General features: G+C 31.6%; 1 protein-coding gene and 1 long non-coding RNA gene across 2 annotated transcripts in view; one reads left to right on the top strand and one right to left on the bottom strand.

Annotated features, from left to right (window-relative positions):
- The first annotated feature begins 1,555 nt into the window (after window positions 1–1,555).
- Window positions 1,556–23,782, top strand: part of LOC126734049 (receptor-type tyrosine-protein phosphatase O-like) — a 171,276-nt gene continuing 149,049 nt past the window's right edge. The window contains exon 1 of the mRNA XM_050437567.1: window positions 1,556–1,849. The gene's annotated coding sequence lies outside the window, so the exon portion shown is untranslated. The remainder of the gene's footprint in view (window positions 1,850–23,782) is intronic.
- Window positions 8,467–11,428, bottom strand: LOC126734058 (uncharacterized). The gene is made up of 3 exons (XR_007659947.1): window positions 11,193–11,428; window positions 10,586–10,675; window positions 8,467–10,376 (listed from the first exon to the last, which is right to left on the bottom strand). It is a non-coding gene; the product is annotated as an uncharacterized LOC126734058 (long non-coding RNA).

Below are 23,782 nucleotides of genomic sequence, written 5' to 3'. Positions count from 1 at the left end.
TAGTACTTCAAAAATTTAAAGGCTTTGCTATAAATTCTCGATAATGTTAAGTTTTTTCCCTTTGTTTGGCTTTTATTATTTTCTTAAAATAATAAAGCCATTTTTATGTTAACTAATCTATAGTAACTTTGCATAGAATTACTGTTATATACTTATATAATGTTTGTAAAGTATTCAATAAATAAACAAATAAAGTCTTTACTCAGATGCACCAGTGAAAATCGCAATATTAAAGTGACGTCTATTAAAATTCTGTTTCAAAATTTAAAAAAAAATTGGATACTTCGAAAATGTCCAGATAAAAACGTCTAATGTTATTTATAATCATAAGTCGAAGTAGATGACTTTTTTAAGGCAATTTTTTCGTCTCTACAAAATGACTTATGTATTGAAATAATTTTATAAAAATGTTTTTACATTTTACATCAGAAGTTTTGCTTTTAGAAACTATCAACATTCTTTTCTTAAATATGAAGCTGTATTTTTTGGTGAATAATTTTTTTAATATTTAGTTTTTGTTTTCAAAGTTTTATTGTACAGAATTAGACGCAAATATGTTTTATCTTAATTTTACAAATGAAGCAATAAATATTATCGGCCTTATTGGCTCTAGTTTTGTCCTTACTATGCAAATTAATGAAAAAAATAATAGGCGGCTGTAATATTGGGTATACAACAGGAATAACTATGTTGTTTGATTGTCAGTGCGAACAATGTTTGGTACAATATCCCGAACGTGTGACACCTCATTATACTTTTTTAATACTTGGATCAAAACCTAAGGAATTATTTGATTAGAAAGTGTTTATGCAAAATATTTTAAAATCAATGTATTATGCATTTCAGCATCTTATTGCCAAAATGGAGCATCGTATCACAATGGAAGGGTGACAACTCAGTTTTTAAACAAAGATTTTCCCAATCAATGGATTGGAAACCGGGGTGTTGTGCGATGGCCTGCTAGAAGCCGCTGGATTATTTTTTGTAAAGATATTTAAAAAAAATCACAAGACAATAACATTAACATTTTGCAGCAAAACTTTATTGCTAAAATTCTGACTCGAGCGAAAAGGAGAGCAATCCAGTGGGCGCTAACAGGTACTATGCGCAAGTGAATCCAAATATGCAAAGAAAACGAAAACGGGTTTTTTGAGCATTTGCTTTAGAGTTTAACTATTGGTATCTTAAGTTTAGTTGAGATGTTAAAGTTTAGTTTATTAGTAGTTTATTTGAATTTATTTTATTGAATATATGGTTAGTGGTTATTAAATATTAAATATCTTTGTTTTGATCCCTAAGACATTTTTAAGCTAAAAGTGTATTAATCATTGTATTACGTTAATGTGGCCAAACTTTATGTCAATTTTTATATCCGCATTTCAACAAGAAATAGAAGATGTCTAGGATAGGCTCTTTTGGTTTATTTTGACAAATATGTGACTGGCTAAGTCACGAAATTTTCATACAATACAACGAGTATTAGAATGTATGAGATAAGATAAACACAAAAATAACTTATTTTTTCTAATTTTATCAGACTGATTAGAGTCTTTGGTATTAACCATGAATAAAAAATATAGCAATTTAAAATTCAACCAGTAACCGTAACAAAACGAGAAAATCGTGGAATAAATAAAGCCGTTTTTAGTTGACAATTAACAAACCACATTGTTCAATAAAAGTATTATCTCGAATCCAGTTATTTGATAAGTATATCCGTAAAAACTATTTAATCGCTACATAGATTCGAATTAGTGTAATATGGAAAGGTTTCGGTTTAATAACAGTTGTTTGTCGATTTTACTTTTTACTATAATAGGTGCTTTTTCACAAGCAGTCATCTTTAATGGTAAGTTCAGCATATAATAATATTTAATAGTTATAGTTTTTTTGTAGACAGTTATTAATGATGTTTAATTAAATATTAAAAAAAAACAATTCAACATACCAATTCAAGTACCTTAATATAAATTAAATTTTTTAAAAGCAATATTATTCAGAATTAAGCACACCAGATAGTAAATAAATGAAAAAATATATACTTACTACGCGGAAATACTATAAATGTAGATATTAAATGCTCTTTTTATGACGTATTTACTTGTTATCTGTTAGTTCCACCTAACGTAAATTGCTTTAATTTCCTAAAGTAGGTAAGATATATATTTTTAGGCATATTTTCAATTTTTTTTTTATTTTGAAAATGACATTCTAGAAATATGTAATTTTTTTGATAAATTAAAAACTAAAAAAAATCAATAGACCAATTACTTTTTAGATCTGGATTTCTTTCTGAGTATTTTGTTATAAACTTCATTTAAAGTCGGCACACCAAAAACACATAACTTTACAGAAAAAAAATCAAAATTGTTGTATAAAGAATTTGTCGAGTCGAGGAACCACCAATAGATAAAATCGAAATTTATATACTAAAACCAATTGGGTCTAAATTCTAAACAAATTCCCCGTCTAATTAATGTCTATTTTAATAATTTTTTCTGATGTTTATAATATTATCGAGAAAGTCAAATGGAATAATGCCACATATTCAGCGTAAGAAATATATTGATATCTGCTTAGCGCTTTCAAATGTAGGCCATGATCAGGACTATGACATCGAGGACTAAGACTCTCCTAAAATGAACATACACGAAAATCGAAGAGAATCAGTCCACTTACTTTTGATTTTCGTATATAATATTGTTATGAAAATGTTATTGATTTTGTTCTTATTTTGTAGTTTAACATGATCAGTTAACTTTAGAGTTCCACTACTAACGTTAGGGTTAATATTTTCCCCTATGGAGTCTAGTTTTTGGTAGTTCTTACATGTTGTTTAAAGGCTTCATTTAGTCCCAGTTTACGTTATTTAGATTATTTTATTGTAAATTCTAGTAGCAATTACACAAAGTCTAGACTAAAAGATTTACTAGTCTAGACCACAGAATAAACGATCTCACAGAAGCGAAGGCTTGCGTCGGCTCCTTTGATATCCGTGAACCAGTTTTTTATAAGCCCAACTGACAGATGCACCCGGCGCAAATACACTGAGATATCTCGTAAAGTTGTAGTAAACGCATACACTGAACGAAGTGCTTTTATTTTTAAAATCAAAATGGTTATATTCATATAATACGGGAGCAAACTACAAAATTTAGTTACATTTCAAATAGGATTTTTTTTTGTTAAGGCCTATATTGGTAATTGCTTTTTAGAATAATTATAATAATTATTATTTTTATAAAAATTGTTATTTGACAGTTTTGATACACGATAGAGGTGTAGGTTAGTATACTTTTAATTTGTTTTGGAATGGAATTTTTGTCTTAGTTGTTTTATGATAATGGTAAATAATATTTGCCTTTAGTAAGGCACTAGCTGAGAAAAAGTCTGCTATTTGTGTGATGTTAATATGTTAACAATATAAATATACATATGTACATAGGTAGGTATTTTTAAATTAAAATTTAGCTGGAAGGTTTATACGCAGGTATGTTTTCTCGTATGTTTTAAACACAACACATTTAAGAGTAGGTGTCATCGGCTTTTATATATTTATATATAAAAAGATATATGTATGTATTATTATATGTATAGATATGAAGGTACCACACATACGTCCATATTTTATAAAGGTATTATACGTAGTATGGTCGCCGTCCATTATGATAGTCTGGAACAAAATATAAGACTTTTAAGGGTTTTACTACTACTATGTTATGCACTTGCATGGGTAAACCAGTCCATAAAAAGACAGATAATTGAAAATTAAAGTCATTATTCTTTGTCACATTATACTGTATACCTAAATCAACCTTAATATTTTTATCTATGTACAATGCTATGTACCTGCACGTATGTACACATACATAGATACATATGGTTTAGGTATATACATATATGTTTATTAAATTAGATAATGTTTATTCTGTATTTATTTGCATGACACGACAAATTAATTAGGGAATATTCTGAACTTTTCAAAGCTTTTAAACAACCATAATTAATAATGAATAATACATAATAATGTAACTTTTCTATACCTACTTTCTTTTATTATTGTTATTGCTCACCTTCTAATATCCCTAGGAAACGAAAATAAACTTTTTCCAGCGACGCTTTTGGCAAAACAACCCCTATACGGACAGAAAGTTGGCATTTTAATGTTTTTTTTTTTAGTTTTTAGCACAACACAAATGAAAGAAAAAACAAAAAGTCACAGAGCACAGAGTTAAACTCCAAAACAAGGTAATGTGTAATACCTACTTAACAAAAATAAAATAAAACGACAAATTATAAAATATCGCAAATATACACACTAACGCTCGTACTAATACACTAATTATGACCCGATACCCCACGTGGGCGACGACAGTTGTACCCGTTAGAATGGGGGTAAATGGGAGGAGCCTGAACGAAAAACCGGTACGGTAGAAAGGGCTAGCCTTCGCTTCTGTGAGATCGTTTATTCTGTGGTCTAGACTTTGTGTAATTGCTTGCTTTAAGTGTCAGTGTTCTCTTGGTAATATTAGTAATCAAATTATTGGTATTCATGGGCTAAAACAGTGCAGAAACTTCTGAGCATTTCCACATTGTTATATAGCTCTAAATAAGGGACTGGGTTTCATTGTCAATAAAAAGAGTATGTCACTGAAAAGTATATTTCTGGCGCAACTATGTTAGTTACATTACAACAGAAGTAAAGGATATGTGTAAATACGTAAAGACATTTAAGATTTTGAGTCCGATCTTTATTTTTGCTTAAAAACCATGAAAAAATAAGTAAAAAGGCTTAATGACAAAGTTTAAACATGTTAAGAAAAAAAAAATATATATATAATTTGGACACACCCAAAAATCTTGGGAAATATGGGCGTTAGAAAAAATCTTTAAATACAAAAGTTTTGGGGAATCAATCGGTGCATCTGATGGTGACCTTAAACTTGCCCTTGAGCTTGACCTTCAAGGTTATTTGAAGGTCAAAGTGATTTTTTTAAATGGGAACCCCTATTTTTGACACCGGATTCTGAAAGAGCGGAAAATTTTACGTCCGGGTATGTATTGAGGTATGAGGTTGAAGTAATCCCGAGAGGTCAAATAATGTCTTCTTAAAAATCTCGCGAGTTCAGTGGTAAAAGAAAACAAATAAAGGTCATACCCTAGGTAAGTCTTAACGAGGAACCCAACGGTGACCTTGGATTTGACGTTGAACCTCATTTTCAAGGTCATTTGAAGGTCGACCTCATTTCTTCAAATGGAAATCCTTATTATTTGACCTCTATTTGACCTCTTGGGATTACTTCAACCTCATACCTCAATACTATTTATTATTAGTTACTAGCTATTATTTATTACTAGTTATTATTAGGAATAGCTACATCAATAAGGGTTGTCTTCCTATCGATTTTATCGATTAGTTTTAGGTCAGGGCTATTGTTAATTACTCGTTGGTCTGTAAGTACAGCGATCCCAATACAATTTGTGTTGCTAGTTTTGAAGAACTGGTTTCGGCATGTAGTGATAATAGGGTATCTGGGCTGCTGATAAGAGGTTTGGTTTTCCTGCTAGCTCTTGATGCAGTATCTTTGCAATGCCGTACATTTTATACTAGGGGAATTTTTGGATGTGTAAAGCCGTGGAATATTCACTCACCATGTATATTATTTTTGGTTTTCTTAGTAAAAAATAAACGGCTATTTTAATAATAAAATGTGCTCACCTTAACATAAGATTATTCGTGCCTAGTTTTAACGACCTTAACCTATTAGCAAACAATAAAAAATATGATATTTTTCTCATTACTGAGACCTGGCTTAAAGATGACATTCCCAGTATATTATTGGAAATACTGAAATACAAACTGTCTCGAATAGATCGGAAACTTTCTCGAGGGGGTGGTGTGCGTGCCTACATAAAACACTCTATATCTGCAAAAGTCATAGTATTTGATTTTCAAATTAACGCCTTAGTTTAACACCTATTTCTATAATTAAAAATAGGTAGATGTTCACTAGCTATAGGTCGATTTTATCAATTTCCGAATATCAATATAAATAGTCTAATTACCGACTTCACTTGACTCAATTTCATCTTATATCTGTCCCAGCCTTGAACATGCCATTATCATGGGTGACTTAAACATAAACTTGTTTAACGTTATTAACCCTCTAAATAAATGCTTGGAATCATATTCTCTAACACAAATATTAAACGAACCAATAAGAATTACTGAATATACTAGAACCCTTATTGACCCAGTTTTTGTCAGTAAACCTAATTATGTCGCTTCTTGTGGAACATTATCAACAGTCTGACTATCAGTTTGTTTTTGTCGAATTTAAACTAGAATCTCTTAAGACCCCAGCAAAATGTATCCCATAGAGATGTTATACAAATTTTAACTATGAAGCCTTGAAAAAATTGAAGTATTTAATAAAAGTCTTTAAAACATTTTTGATATTAATGCTCCACTAAGAAATATTCGATTTTCAAAAAAATCAACTCCCTGGCTGAATGATGAGGTTGCCGCAGCACAAAAACAACGAAACACAGCGTTTCATAAATTTAACCAAAGTGGCTTAAACGATGATCGTGTAAGATATAAACAGTACCGCAATTACTTAGAGTGGTCAGAAATAAAAAAAAATAGCATATTAAATATCTATGTTCTAAAAACAATCCAACCAAAATGTGGAAAACCTAACAAAAATTATAATTTACTACCACATTTATCTAACGCTGATTCCATTAGTATTTTTTTGGATCGTTACGAAATATTTCTACTAGGACTGACTACTTTATTTTTAACGTTAAGAACGTACTCTGCGTAATTGGCAACCCGCCATATATCAATATGTATTATCCGAGTTAATATAAAAAGGGCGATATAAGATTATTAATATTTTAATATACATATATTAAAATCATCCTTTTTTTAATACTTCAAAATAAACCCACTTATCAAAAAAACCTAAACTTTTAGACCTAACCTAGTCTAAATTTAAAATTTTTTACACTTTTTAACCCTTTAGTAAGGATGTCGGCCAACATTTCATCTGTACTCTATACTCTTTCATCTATACTTTAAATCCATTGTCAGACCTCATTGTGCCCTTTTTGGTTCTCAACTAATAATTTAAATACCTTAAAAAACATGGACAAATCACCATCACAACCTTAAGCATATTCACATTCTGTAGCATTATTCGCACTAGTTTTGAATGGTAGTCGAGCCTGCTTTCCCTCACAGCACACTTGACACAGATTATCCGAACTGGCTTGCCCTTTATAGTTCAAGCCGACAATTGCCCCGTTCCTTATTAGACCCAAATCTTTATAGTTAATTTGACCAAAACGTCTATGCCACAATTCACAATAATCTTGAGCTTTATACATAGAAAACGCCACTGGTTGAGACTTAATAAAATTTAATTTATAAACCTGATTTACCAAATCAGCTGTAGCACTTGTACCTTTATTATTAAAAATTTCACAGCCCTTCTGGTTAAAAACAACCTTGTTCCATTTAAAATCAGCTGGCTAACTGATACTAAATTGGTTGTGCGATTCGGTACACAATGAACATTTTTGACCAAAATATCAAAGTTTTTATTGTTACTTACTGTGGTTAATTCTACTTCTCCGGCAGACAACACAGTCCTTTTCTCATTGTTGGCAACCAAAATTTCTTTGAGCTCCATACCCTGGGATGCATTTTTTATCCAATCATTTCTTGATGTTAAATGCACGCTAGCCCCCGAGTCAACATACCAATCTGAATTATTAAATTCGCCATTTAAAAAAAAATACAGCACTAGAAGCACTCTTATCCTCCCGTTTTTTCTGCTGTTTACGAAAACTTTCAAAATCCCGTTTCAAAACTGGATATTTGCAAAGTTTACAGAATAGAATACAAGTTGGTTCACTCGGCGCCAGCTCCATAGGCTCCTAATACCAATACACGAGTACCTATTTGCATCAATTTGTTACCTGTTTGTACCTATTTGATCATGAACATATTTGGGATTAGAGGATATAAAACTAGATATATAGGTTATTATTGTAAATGAAACAAAGATAATAATTACAAAGACTGAATAAAGCTTTATTAAGATAAGTATGTACATTATAAATGGACGGAGAGGCTGCTCATTTTATTGATATAAACTTCATCCTAAACATATTTTTTAAATTTTATACGAAACACATCAACGTATATAAAATAATTATTTAGTATGATACCTAAGTACTATGAGTATTTACAAATGTTTTAATATGTTAAGCTTGCTTACATAAACATCTTTACCTTTTTTTTAGATTTTTCTTTTTTAATATTGGCATTTATAAATTTTAATGTATAATAAATACGCACCCTTAAGTATGAACTTAAAAAATAGTCAATGGGAAATTCATTACAGGGATGCTTAAAGGTAATATTAGAAAATAGTTTTTTAAGATTATAGCCAATTGCTTCTTGCGCTCATAATTTATTAAATTCAGCGATAAAAATACTTTCTAATTTTATTATGTACTCAATAATGTCTTTTGGAGGTATGGTTAGACCACCAAATAAGGTATTATTTTTATATGCTTTTAATTTACAATAAAATAACTCTTCATTAAACAGGGCATTTGACTCAGTTGCAAAATTATTGCATATATCACAAGAGTGACGTGAGAGACATTTTTTAAATAAATATCCAGCTACATATACTAAAGCATTTCCTTCTGCGCTTTTTAAATTTACATAATCGTTGGTAAAAACTCGAAGAGGAATATATTTAGTGGGAGAATAATTGCATATATTATTGCAACTCTTAATAAAATCGGGATTTGAATTTAGTAGGGCTTTAGCGCCATCATCTATACAATTAGCTGTTTCGACATTATCAAAATATCCTAACGCAAAAACCTTTTTAAAGGATCGACAGAATTGAATAGGAGTAGGATTCTTTGAATTTCCACAACAATTTCTAATTTCACCAAAGAAGTGCTCGAGGCAATCTTGATTGAGATTACATGTAAATCAATATCAAAACCTTTTTTTTTGTAATATTTCCCAAAGAATTAAAATTGATCTTACTGTAAGCCGCCACCCAGAAATAAATTTTGTCCTATTTGTCATATTTTTACTTTTAAGTTTTTAAAAAGGTATTCCATATCTTGCAATAACGTTTTTTGTTTTTCAGTTCCCATGAAAGCTTGAAAATCTTGTAAGTTGTTGGAGTTTAATAAATCAAATAGATTATTCATTTTAAATATAAAATTGGCTGTTATAGTTGCTTCTTTTGGCAAGGCGTTAAATTCAATACAAGTATGTATAGCTACCGCTACAGAGCGGCTAAATACTTGCGAAGCTAACTTTACTTTCATTTTTTAAAATTTATTAGGATAAATATGGTCGTTTGTTAATTTATGGGCCATTTTGAACTGCTTCTTTTTGTCAATATTATACATCATTTCTAAATATTTTTTACTTGTTTCTTCTTCATTTAAACAAAAAATGTGTTGAAAAAAATTATTTTTTGTCAACTTGAGTAAGTGGGGAGCATCAAATAAATAAACTAGTTTTAAATTTTCATCGTCAACAAAGAATGTGGGATTATCTATTGTCACTTTTAAAGAACTTTTAGCTAGGTTTTGAAAATTAGTACCCCGATCTGATACAACTCCAAAAATATCTAAACCGGTTTTGCGTATCCTTCGGAGAGTTTTAAATAAAATATCTATTAAATGATTAACAGGTGCAGATGTATTATAAAAAAAATAGGCAATGGGTTGTTTTCAATTGCTAGCAATTCCCTTTGCCATTATCGTTAATGCACTTCCTGCAACTTTATATGACCCTGAACCAAACCCTACATTTTTGTCTTTAGAAATATCATAAAAAAGGTGAGATCTTAAAGATATTTCGTCCATACTTAAAATACAGTCTCTTTCTTTTTCCTGCAACAATTTTACTCTACATTTAATTACTTTAAAAACAAACTCGTTAAAACCTGAATTAATTACCCATTGTTGCGTAAAACGGTTTAATTTAGATTTTGATGGTAGAGGATAAACTGTGGAATTTTTTTTGTAAGCTTTTGGACCCAGAAAAAACAAACTTAGAGCAAACTGTTTAAATTCATTGGTATACCTGCGTCCTTTTGAGTCCTTATTCAGCAATAACATTTGAATTTTTAACAGATTCCATGTTTCTTCAGAAAAATTTGATTCCAAAAATTTCAGAACGTCATCCATGGTAATTTCTCTTTTAAGGCTTCTTTTACAAGTGTGGGTAGTTATAGTTTTTTCTAGTGTTTTTACTTTCTCCTTAAGTAAAACTGTTCTTGGCGTATTTGCTGAAAGTTTTACTGATGTCTGGGTTCCTGCAACTAATTTTGCTAATTTAGATTATATATTCAATATTATGTATTTAATTTATATGAAAAACTTAACTAATTTATGCCGCTTATCAGCCGCACTCAAATCTACGATGGATTTTTAAGGCGCAATATTTTTATTTTGGTATGTTACAAAATCATAACGACTTTTTATACGTATTAGTATATTATAGGTAATTTGATTTAAATAAATATTTTACCTTTTAGTAACGGATGCTTTAGCTCATTTACTTCGAAGGGTTCTGTCTGAACAATGGCATCAACACTGGCTCTAAGAAAATGTACATCGTCTACAATATGTCCTATATTATTTTAATTTAAAATCAATAGAAAATAATTTGATTAGGTTTGAATTTATAAAAAAAAACACATCTTTTTGGGTTGGTACTCCAATCGATGGGATAACATACGAATGAATTCGGGTTTTCGAGGAATTTATAAACTGTCATCGTTAAAATGCAAACTACAAATTCTAATACGGTTATAACATTGCGTTGGAGTATTATCCGCGTATCTATGGGATCCTATAAATCCTAGGGCATTTTTCCAAGCTTGACACCTTAAATTTTTGTTTCGTTTAAGACTGCATAATATATTATAAATTTCTATTATTTTTTTTTATACGATTAATTTTAAATGTTAGTTGGGTGGTTAAATAAATAATTATTATATTTGCAATATTCATTTACTAATATTAATCCCTTGTGAAGGATTAAATAGAAGGTTAAGTTAAAGTAATATAAAGATAATTAAAACTCCATTTTCATGATTAAAACTTATTTAATAGAATCTATATTTGGTACATACCTTCCTTCACCTTTAGGGCACTTAAAAAAACGATTTCTGATCTGTCATTCGACTTTCACAACCATCCACTGAACAAATATTTCGATTAGACATTTTATTCTCCACACACTCAATAAAATCCACAACTATTTCTTTTAACTCCACCCTATACACCGAAACGTGAGTAAAACTGAAATGAGCTTGGCGCGCTCGGTATACATCGATAAATGTGCACCAGGCAGACAGGGAACTGCGGGGTGTATTTTGACGGCCGACCGGCGCGTAGCCGATCGATAGTTCTAGCCTGGACACTTATCCCCGCTTCCATCGATACCTCACAACAGAAGCCGAAATCATGCGAGGCGACGACCGCATCGCGATGGCAAAAATTCCGCGCTGGGGCAGATATTTTGCGTTGATTCGACATAATATTTTACTGCAGTTATTATTGTAGTTTATAGTAAGATTACGCATTTAAAATTTTAAACTACCAAACTATTTTGATACTCGCTTTGAGGTTTAAAAAGAATAAAAATTCGGTATTTAAATTAGGTGGGTAAATTAACAATTTTATTTTTAACTTACATTTTACAATCTTAATTTTATTTAGAATAATGCCTACCTCTTGCTGCATTCCTGTTTAAGCTCAAAAAATTAAAATTGATTTTAATTTTTTTTTTGTTTTTTTTTTAATTTTCTTCGGAATCATTCAAATTTTCGATTTTTTAAATAAGCAACAAAAATTTGGCGTAGGTACCTACCTAATTTTGTTTTCGGCATTAACATTTTTACGAAAAAGTAATACAGCAATGCAAAAACCCATAGCAACCAAGATAACCCACAAAAGTGTCAAGAATAAGTTTTTGAAAATTTGTTTTTTTTTCAATAATCTTCAAAACCACATAAAATATAATATATATATTTTTTTATATGGCATATTCTTTTACAAGTAAATAATGTGCAACTTTGGGGTAAATTATCCATTTTCGTATTTTGAGGGTAGACGAATTTGAAACACCGTTTATGTATATTTTTCCAATAAAATAAATAATAAAAATTATTTAAAACATTTATCATATACCTAAAAATACGTAATAATAAAAAAAATATATTATCTTGTAAAATGTAAAATATTAGGTCCCGCGGTATCTCCACTTAGTCGTTCCACTGTACGGCGTGCGCCACTAAATCTCGGCTTTAATTTTGACGCCACGAAACCAGTGTCACGGCTAGAACTCTCGATCGGCTACGACCGGAGTGACCCAACTGTTTGTGTGAAGTTATCCATAAAATGCCAGCCATAAAGTTACCGCTGCGCGTGACCGGCCTACTATTTGCGTCAGGCCGGATATTTTAAAAAATCTAAGGAAATGAACATTATTTGTAAAAAATTACGTAATAGTACTATTTTTTATCTTTTTTATGCATTAAAAAATAAATTTAATCTTAAAAAACAAGCGTACATGAGGAAAAATAATATTTTTTAAAGTTTAATATTAGTATTTCATTTTAATAATTTCTCATATTATATGGCGGATGAGTTATTATATTATAATATTATGATAATTATTACTGACTGATTAAAATAGTTGCCACCCCTTCATAACCCCTAGAAACCAAATCGGGACAAAATCCCGATTTTTCAAGAATGTTCGTTATTTAGTGCCCTCTTACTCTTATGCAAATTGGAGTGCATGAGTTTTGTTTTAATAGTGATATTAAGGATACTTTTAGGTATACACTAACATAAGTTTAGATAGTTGCCACCCCTTCATAACCTCTAGAAAAAATTAAGTTTGGTTAAAATCCCGATTTTTTCAAGAATGTTCGTTATTTAGTGCCCTCTTACATTTATGCAAATCGGAGTGCATGAATTTTGTTTTAATGGTTATATTAAGGATACTTTTAGGTAAACACTAACATAAGTTTAGATAGTTGCCACCCCTTCATAACCTCTAAAAAAAATTAAATTTGGTCAAAATCCCGATTTTTTCAAGAATGTTCGTTATTTAGTGCTCTCTTACTTTTATGCAAATCGGAGTGGATAAGTTTTATTTTAACAGTAATATTAAGGATACTTTTAGGTATACACTAACATAAGTTTAGATAGTTGCCACCCCTTCATAACCTCTAAAAAAAATGAAATTTGGTCAAAATCCAGATTTTTTCTAGAATGTTCGTTATTTAGTGCCTTCTTACTTTTATGCAAATCGGAGTGCATGAGTTTTGTTTTAACAGTGATATTAAGGATACTTTTAGATATAGACTAACATAAGTATAGATAGTTGTCACCCCTTCATAACCTCTAAAAAAAATGAAATTTGGTCAAAATCCCAATTTTTTCAAGAATGTTCGTTATTTAGTGCCCTCTTAGTTTTATGCAAATCGGAGTGCATGAGTTTTAATTTAATAGTAATATTAAGGATACTTTTAGGTATACACTAACATAAGTTTAGATAGTTGCCACCCCTTCATAACCTCTAAAAAAAATTAAATTTGGTCAAAATCCCGATTTTTTTAAGAATGTTCGCTATTTAGTGCCTCCTTACTTTTATGCAAATCGAAATGCATAAGTTTTATTTTAATAGTAATATTAAGGATACTTTTAGGTATACACTAACATAAGTTTAGAGAGTTGCCACTCCTTCATAACCTCTAAAAAAAATTAAATTTGGTCAAAATCCCGATTTTTTCAAGAATGTTCGTTATTTAGTGCCCTCTTACTTTTATGCAAATCGGAGTGCATGAGTTTTATTTTAATAGTAATATTAAGGATACTTTTAGGTATACACCAACATAAGTTTAGATAGTTGCCACCCCTTCATAACCTCTAGAAAAAAATTTGGTCAAAATCCCGATTTTTTCAAGAATGTTCGTTATTTAGTGCTCTCTTACTTTTATGCAAATCGGAGTGCATGAGTTTTGTTTTAATAGTGATATTAAGGATACTTTTGAGTATACACTAACATAAGTTTAGATAGTTGCCACCCCTTCATAACCTCTAAAAAAAATGAAATTTGGTCAAAATCCCGATTTTTTCAAGAATGTTCGTTATTTAGTGCCCTCCTACTTTTATGAATATCAGAGTGCACGAGTCTAACAACACCTACTGCTCCTCACCCGTTGGTGGTCGAGAAGCAAAAACCCGATTGTAGGGCATCGCTGCCTTATATCTTGTCCCCTCCACACACAATTTTTCTTGATCGAGGAGCCGAGAGATTAAGGCTGAATAAGAGACTAATTAACGCTGAAAGTTAGAGCTAAAACACACGGAGCTGTTCGGGAGCGTTTTGTGCCGATCGGCAGCCGCCTCGGAGCATCGTTTATGGGCTTTGTGTGTTTCAAAACACACGAGAAACTTTCAGAGTCGGCGGCAGCGCGTACCCTCGCGTCAACCATGTGCCGAACGCGTTTTTATTACTTCAGTCGGGGGATCATTTATGGGTATTCAGTGCTGCGAAACACACGCAGAGCGTTTTTCGACCTGTTTGAAAAGGCAATGTTGTCAGTGTGTAAGTTAATTATTAGTAAAAATGGAATTATGCATGCTCGATACCGAGAAACTCATTAATGAGATACAGTTAAGACCCGCGATTTGGAATATGTGTCCTTTTCGTTATTATAGGGTGTATCCAAAACCGCCGCTTTCTTTTCTTTTTAATTGTTTGTGATAATACATTTGCAGTTAATAAAAAAAGAAACTCTTCATCACTACTATTACTGTCGGATGAGCTCATTTCGAATGTCTTCGCTATACATCTGACAACAGCGAACTGATTTTTTTTCCACAACACGCGCGAGACCAACGCTAGCGGCCGACTCGGCCTACACCGCTCACAAACAGCTCCGTGTGTTTCGAAGCAGTCGGCTGCCGATCGGCGGCCGACTCGGCATAAAACGCTCCCAAACAGCTCCGTGTGTTTTAGCTCTTAATATCCCGAGCACTGGCCGCGGCCTTCAGCCTTCCGATTTGGGATTTAGTGATCAGAGTTTTGGACTGCGCTAATTTTTATTTCGTTTTTGTTATTGCATTCATCGAGTTTGTAGAGTAGAGGTTAGAGGTTTTCGAATAGTATATTTTTGTTGTGAATTTTTATTTTCGTTTAGATTAATAGTTTTAATTTAAGGTATTTAAGTGGTTTTGGCACTAAAAGTTTTTTTTTCTAAATTTTTTAGGAATAAATTTTATTATTATTTTTTTAGTTTTTGTTAGGTTTTATATTTTGGTAGGTATACTTTAGAGAATCTGTATCTTAAGATCTTCTGTGTTTCTATTTTTTTCATTCGTTAAAGGACCTTTATTAACCTTTCTTCTAAGGATTTAAGGTTATTTCAAGGATATTTATAATATTATTGTTCTCTCGATTGTCCTTTTTTTTTTGCAAAAAAGCAAGGTTTTTCGTTACAGAACAAATTTTATTAAATCTAATGCTTATAATGGAAAAGAAAAGGAAACAGTGTCTTCTAAATTCTCGCAAGTTGGTGGATTTTTTAAATAGAAAATACCATTATTTGACTTTTCTCGAATTGCAACATCTTAGGCTAGACAGCGCCATTTTGGAAAGTATTTGTAAGTATATGTTTCAGTCCACTGACAAGAAACACAAACAATATTTGCGACGGTTCCTGCAAAGAAATATGGGTAATGTTAAGAAGTCGCTCCTTAACAAAGAAAGTACTTACAAAAAAGAAGGAAACCAATCAAATGATTTTGAAAAAATGTGTGCTGTGTTAACGTCCGGAAAAATAAGTTTTAACAGTTTGGTATGTGGTACATACGCTAGTGATACTTCCATCTTTGCACACTTATGTTCAGAAATAGGTGTAACGAATTCGTTTAGAAATCGAAAGAGACTTTTTGCTTATTCGAAAAGAAATTCAAATAAATTTGCTGCCTTCTTAAATGACTCCAAGAATGGGAGTAAAAAAGCCCTTCAACAGGAATTGACAGGGTCGCGTGAAGGAACGTGTTTCCAATCAAATACTAAAGTATTAGACTATTTCGAGTTAGAAAACGATATCTATCAGACCCCTGAAAAAGACAAAATTATTTGTAATACTCCATTACTTGTAAGAGAGCAAGATATAGTCACTAAAAATAACCATTCTGTTTTTCAGCCAGTTAGTTCCGAAAAATATCCAATACCGAAGCAAATTGAATTAATGGAATGTGAATCTAACGTTACAATTATACGTCCATCGGGAACAGTCAATATAAATGATGATAACCACAAAAGGCCATCCTTTTCCAATTGCAAATATTTTGAAGAAACTTTTGAAATGTGTATTAAAGAGTTTAGCCTTATCACTAAAGATAAAAAGTTGATTCCTGCAAAATATGCGTACATAATTAATCAGAAATTTAGGCAAGTAAATACCACATGCCGATTATATTTTAAAGAATCCTTTTATTCTGAAAAGAAAGATATAATAACTATTTAATGTTATTGTATTCATAGGCAATGAATTATATGGCCACTTATGCTTAATATAAGTTTAGAGTAAGATAATAATTGTCACAGCTTATTCAGCATTTAGAAGTATATATATAGAGGATGTGAAAGACGAGTAGTTAGTCATCTTAGCGCAGTCATAAGTAAGCTTTGCAGCATTGTAACATAAATTGTATTCTTGTGTTTAATAAATTAATTTTTTAAAAACACGAGTTGCGATTTATTAAATAAAATTAATGTAAAACATTTAAAATAATATTTTTGAATGTTTCTTATTCAGGGCGTAATATTACAGCAAATGTATTCAGCAGTTCTTTAAACTTTAATCATCTCGACCTAGTAACTTCTCAGTTAAGAGGTATGGAGCACCAAATGGTAAGAAATGTGATGTCTACCATCAAACCATTAGAATGCCGGCAAAAGGATATCTTGTCGTTAGAAAATCTTTCTGTTGGTCTTAAAAATTACGATAAGGTAAAATCCGATGCCGTCTATAGAAAAGTCCGATCCAATCAACTTGCAAAAAATGAAAGAGAAAAGAATGATATTTTAGACTTAGTTGAAATGCAGAAAGATCATCCAGAATACATACATTCTGTTGGTGTGCCATTTTACGTGCATATCTTTAGCAAAGAGCAAAATCTTATTGTGCAGAAAGTAGCAAATCAAGTTTTACATTTAGATGCTACAGGTAGCATAATTCGAAAGCCATATGAAGTTTCTAAAAGAGTTTTTTATTATGCTGCGGTTATTCAAATACCAAATAATAATAGAGTTTGTTCTGTTTTTGAAATGGTATCGGCCTGTCATGATGGTGCGACAATTGCTTCTTGGCTTTTTAGCTATAACACGTATATTTTGTCGTTAAAATATGAATGGCCAATCTTTAAAAAAGTAGTAACCGATTTTAGTTTTGCCTTTATAAATGCACTGATGTTGTCTTGGAATAACATGGATCTTCAAACTTATTTGTCGCAGGTGTTTAATTTTTTAAACCAAGGAATAAAATTACATCAAGACTTTATTCAAGTTCATATTTGCTGTTTTCATGTATTTAAATTAATGGCAGAATCAGTAAATATTTTTTTTATTATAGAACATAGAAAATCAATAACGGAGATAATAGCAGTATCATTTAACTTGAAATGGCCTACATTTTGCAGATGGTTTCAATATTTCTACATTATTACTAACTCCAAATACCACAATCCTATAGTAGATAACGCTCTTTCCCAGTTGGCAAATTTCTCTGTAAAAGTGGACCTGATTAACCAATATGATTCTGTCTCGAGCAATAATTTTCACTTTAAACCAAATGACAATTTTCATATATTTGAAGCAAGTTATTACTGAGCCAAAAATTAAAATTGGGGAAAATAAAACAAACAAGGGAAAAGTAAATATTTATTATAATAAGGAGTTTTTTGAATTTTTTTCCAAAAGATACATTCCCTATTGCCCCATGTGGAGTGGGTTTCTTCTTGAGGGTACACGGCTTAGTAATGGACCTGTAGAAAGATGGTTTGGCATAATAAAAAATAATGTTTTGAAAAAACTTACATCGAAAAAATGTAGCCGTGTACTTAGAAACATAAGAAAACATGTTCTTTTTATTGCAAAGGAGGTAGACCTGCAACTAAAAAATAGAAGATGTACGAAACCTTACGTTTCCAGTTCGAATATCTCACAGGACAGAACATTTGATAACGACCAAGGACTTCTTTCCCAAGAATCGTGGAATAAAAAAAATAAAACTATATATATATAATAAATTAGTCTCCGTTTTTAAATTTTATTTGGTTCCTTTAATTAACAATAATTTTACTGCGGTAACAAATCCAATAAAATGGACAACTGTGAGGAAGATAGAATTATTTGAAAATGGACTTATCACTGATTATAAATATTATTTGCGTAATATCAATAAAATATTTTATATCGGTTTTTATTCCAATGCGATGTGTGATATTCGAGAAATTACTTAAGAGGATTTCGAAACTCTTAATGGTCAAATGGCTAAACAATTTTATTGTTGATATATGTTGTAGGGATATTTTATAGAATGTTTTTACTCACCAACATTACATGCACTACCATTCCAAATATAATTATTAATAGAGGCAACGCACAACTTTACAGAAAAATAGTCGTATCAAATTATAATTTATATCACATAAATACGTTATGCACCTTAAAAACTGCCTAAGAATATCGAAATATTTTAAATTTTTATTTGTTCCCAATTGAAAGAAATGGAAATTACAGATTCTAACCTAGATCATTCCTGCAGCCTATCCACTTCAATTCTTTTTGATGGCTTTATGGATCACGCTGTCAATCAGATTGATATTTTCGATCAAGACATTTTGTTGTATCCTTAATATCACTATTAAAGCAAAACTCATGTACTCCGATTTGCATAAAAGTAAGAGAGCACTAAATAACGAACATTCTTGAAAAAATCGGGATTTTGACAAAATTTAATTCTTTCTAGAGGTTATGAAGGGGTGGCATTATTCTGTTAATAAAATTTTATTATGATTTTTATTTGAGGTAATTAATTATGATTGACTGTCCGACCTTCTACTACTGTAATAAAAACTCTTTGTAATTAAAAATTATTTTCTACTTTTTAGTTCGATTAGCAATAAAAGCATGTGCTTTTAGTTTTTTAAAACTATTATTTATTATAACTACTACCGTCCTCTCTAGGATGCGGATTCGGAACTTGCCTTGACCGGCAAAAGCACTACCTGTAGATTTCTTGCTGCCCGCGTTTCTATTAGTGCAATCTTTCTGCATATCGATTAACTTGGATTTTATCGCATCCGCCGTAATCTCGATACCACTGTTCTCAATTACCATGATCATAGGAAAGAAACTGCTTGGCAATCCAGCAGGTAAAAGTGAACCATTCCATTCACTGGTAATTTCGAATCCACAAATTTGCGAGTGTGCCTGAGTAAAGCGATTTTTCGTGTGAAGCTTTTCTCAATATAGAGTTTTTTAAGTGTTACCCACACATCTAACGTCGTTGTCTCCCCTCGAATGTCCACACAAATAGATGGATCAATGGCTAAACAAAGCTGTGCTCTAGCTTTATTCTGCTTATCCGCATTTATTTCACCATTTTCTTCCAGGCATTTCGATAAGCCCTAAAGCACAAAAATATTTTCGATCGCAAAATACCAATCATCATAGTTCTTGCCACTCATTAATTCCGGAATAGTGGCTAAATAATTTGCCGCCGTCATTACTACGTTTGTGTTTTTCTGTCCACCAAACAACTGCAAATTTCACTTGACCCGATGCGACTACGTTACCAAAAAACACTCAACGAATTCCATAGGACTTAAAAACTTGACCTCTGGATCCATAACCTGTTAAAAATTATAACGGAAGTGAGATTTTTTTGGGGCACAAGATGAAATGATACAATGCTTATATGTTCAATATCACAGCCGACTTTACTCAAGCCGCGAGAAATAACAGTTGGCAACGTCTTACTACGTGGGAGATTCGGATCCGTTTTGGTGGATCCGTTTACGCTTTAAAAGCGCGGCTCTGCCAAGATGGACGTTCAATTTTGATTTTGCTTTATTTATAAATGAGAATATTTTATTTATGTGATTTTATTGTTTCAAATGTATATAGGCGCCGTTAATAATTACATAAATGCATTATTAGGCTTTTTCCCCTATAGTCTAGTCTTTTAGTTATATAAATTTCATCAATTAATAAATTAACTACTTTTTCAGTCGGTGCTATAAAATTGGATACGATGTTTAAATAATTAATTAGTGGTGTTATCATTATCGTTAGTTTTATTTAAGTCAGAATTTGGTGACACACATGAAGAAAGATACTGTAGGTAGCTCTTGGTGAGTAGATTAAAATAATCTCTAAGCAATTCATATGCGCAAGGGGATATAATATATAACATAAAAGACATTACTATAGTTGATGGGCAATAACGTTTTTGCTTTAAAGTAGGTAAAGCTATTTAGTTTATTAAAAGTATTACTCGATTATATATGTCACTAGCTTTTTCATCCTCTAAGTTGTATGAATCAGAACTTTTCAATAAATTTATTGCCTGTTTTAAGAAATATGAATTTTGGTTAATGAAGTCATGAAATTTCTAGAGATGAAGAGTATGGTTTATTAAGCTCACAATAATCAGAAGACTTAAGTATACCTAGTTAATAGATTTTCGAGTTGAGACCACCTACTAAATTTCAAGTCGAAAAGTAAAATCCATTTTAGGTCATTTTGGGACAACTCATTGTTTTTTATAAGGACTTAAACATGTAGGTTGCTACCTATTGATATTTAATTAATAATATTTACACAAGCATCATTCAAGTTTAAAGTATAGAAATATAGTTTTGTATCCCCAACAATTTTTACATTCCACAGGTCAGATATTAGAATTTTTGAGAATTATTACTTATTACTCATAAGATCTTGAAAATTTGTTATGAAATCAAGTTGCTCAAAGGCTTCATTGGCAACTTCATTACGTTTTTGGTGTTCACTATTTCTTTCGTCTGGACTTTCTCTAGGAAGAGGCACTGTTTTGGTTAAAGATGCAGGTAAATTTGGAAAATTTTGAGGCACTGCTGAGCAAACTAATTTTGCTTCAACATCTTAGTGAGTGTGCAATCAGGTAAAAGATAATCATGTTCACGGATAATATCATTCGGGTCAAAATGCTTGGCACAAACCACAGAATATTGAGTAGGAGCCCAATTATCTCTAGGTATGGCTCTTAGCCATTAAAATTAAATGGCTAAAAGCCAGTCAAAAAAGAGAAACTTGCCTCCCCTGCTCTTAAACTACTTTTGTAATTAGATTTACATCCGAGCAGGGACTTCAAAAAGCAAAAAAATTCTTCAATAAATTCCTATACAGATCGCGTTTTCGTTCGTTACTTATAGGAAACCGCATAGCGGCGAAATTTTGCAACGTCGCGCGTGTACGAGTGCCTGCGACAAAGCACCGCCCCGGCCGGCCCGAGGACGAGGACGGGATTAGCTATATATTTGTGTTCTGTGGGGACTGGGGATTAGTAAATATCTGACTTTCGTGGGAGCTGCGTCGTTTGGCGACAAAATGTCCCAAAATATTACGCGAAAATCCAGGCATTTTTAAAATATTTATTCTAATGCGGGTTTTACAGACATAACAATGTGTAAAACCCGCATAGAATTGTAATCTTAAAATGTTTAATATGCCGTGTTTTGCATAATGAAAATTAAAGCGTTATTCTAATAAAAAATAAAATATCAACTCTGATAAAAATATAATAAAAAATCAGAAATAGAACTCTAATAAACAAACTTAGCAAAATATCATTTTTTAAATAAAAGCCTCAAATAAACCGCCTTCTTTCGCTAAACAAAAACTTAACCTATCGTAAAAGCTATTTCGCACCTCCAAAAGAGTTTCAGGTAAAAAGGAATAGGCACCTTCGACAATTTTATTTCGCAACTCCTCTAAATTTGTTGGCCTACTAAATTCATGCTTGTAAATGGTCTGCTTAAGGTAACCCCACAGATAAAAGTCATTTGGAGACAAATCTGGAGATCTAGGAGACAATTTAATATCGCCAGTCCCACTAATAAGGCGGTTAGGAAAAGTATTTGTTAAAAATTCTTTTACCCTAGCCGCGTTATACTGAAAATAAACCGATCTCAGGTCTACATCAGGTAGGATTTGAATGGCAGGAAGAACTTGGTTTTGCAGCAACTCAAGGTACTTTTGGGCGTTTAAAGTGCCATCAATAAAAAATGCCCCTATAACATTCTCGCCCAAAATACCTGCCCAAACATTCAATTTCTGAGGATACTGGGTACGAAACTGAAAACTTCTGTGCTCGTTTTCTTGAGACCAATAACGAACAATGGAAGGATTGTATTTGCCATGTAATGGAAAAGAAGATTCATCAGAATACAAAATATTCGTTTTCATTTGCCTTTTCCATCATGGTTTCACAAAATTCCATTCTTCGCCACTGGTCTTCAGGAAATATTTCTTGAGTTTTTGAATACTTGAAACATTTGTAACCATATTTTTTCCAGATACGAGTAACAGTTTTATTGCTCATTCCCAGTTCCTCTCCAACACTTCTAGTGGACCGTGTCGAATCAAGTTCTAGGGTACTGCAAACCATTTCTTCCCGCCGTTCTATATCCTGGACCACTTCAACAGGTGGTTCTTGACGTTTTGTGTGGCATTTTTTACAATGTTGAAGACAAAAAGATGTCTCAAAATTTGTAACCAAATTTAAAACCGTTTTTGCACAAGGAATCGGTCTATGCTCAAATGTCACTGAAAACAAATCTCTACATTGTACTGCCGAATTGCCTCCATAAAACCATTTAATTAGTTGAACTCTTTCGGAAGGGGTATAAACAGCCATAATGAAAAAAATACGAAAATAACGCTCAAAAATTAGTAATGCAACATGCAGTAACACAGCAAAGTGAGGTCTGCTGACTCCCGGTTCAAAAAATAAAAACAAAAAATTCAGCCGCCTGCAAGCCGCAACCAAGCGGTGTTGCCATTATTTTGGGTAATACGTAGCTTACGATAATATGATCTGTATATAAATAAAGCTAATAGATTTACCTATACTTACTAGTACTATGAGTATTCCTTACCAGATTTCCTCGAAATATGTTTATAAATAAAACAAAATCTACATTTTTTTATGTGAATAAAGCATTATCCTTGGCTCTTAGGCATAAGTTTCTAGTTTTAGTGGAACACAAAAAATCTCAAATCACACAATGACCCACTTAAGAAGCCGGCCGGCTCCACCTATTTCTGTTTATAAAGTGTTTATCTATATAACCATATATCACTGTTTTTATAGTATATAACACATCAACACTTTCCTTTCCACTTCCACTTTCCTTTCCGAAATTTCATTTAAAAACTCAAATTTAAAAGAGGAATTCAAACGATTCCCATTAAGTCCCATAAAAACTAAAAGGAAAACGAATCTGAAAACCATGTTGCCGATGTTATCATTTCGCGGCTTGAGTAAAGTCGGCTGAGTCAATATCAAGGACTGACTACTTTATTTTTTAAGTTAAGAACATACTCTTATTATGTACGGCAACTCGCCGTACATCAATATAAATTATCAGA

The sequence above is a fragment of the Anthonomus grandis genome, chromosome 3, assembly GCF_022605725.1.
Source record: "Anthonomus grandis grandis chromosome 3, icAntGran1.3, whole genome shotgun sequence".
Lineage (NCBI taxonomy): Eukaryota > Metazoa > Arthropoda > Insecta > Coleoptera > Curculionidae > Anthonomus > Anthonomus grandis.
Note: the sequence above shows the minus strand (reverse complement) of the source record. Positions and strands in the feature narration are given on the sequence as shown.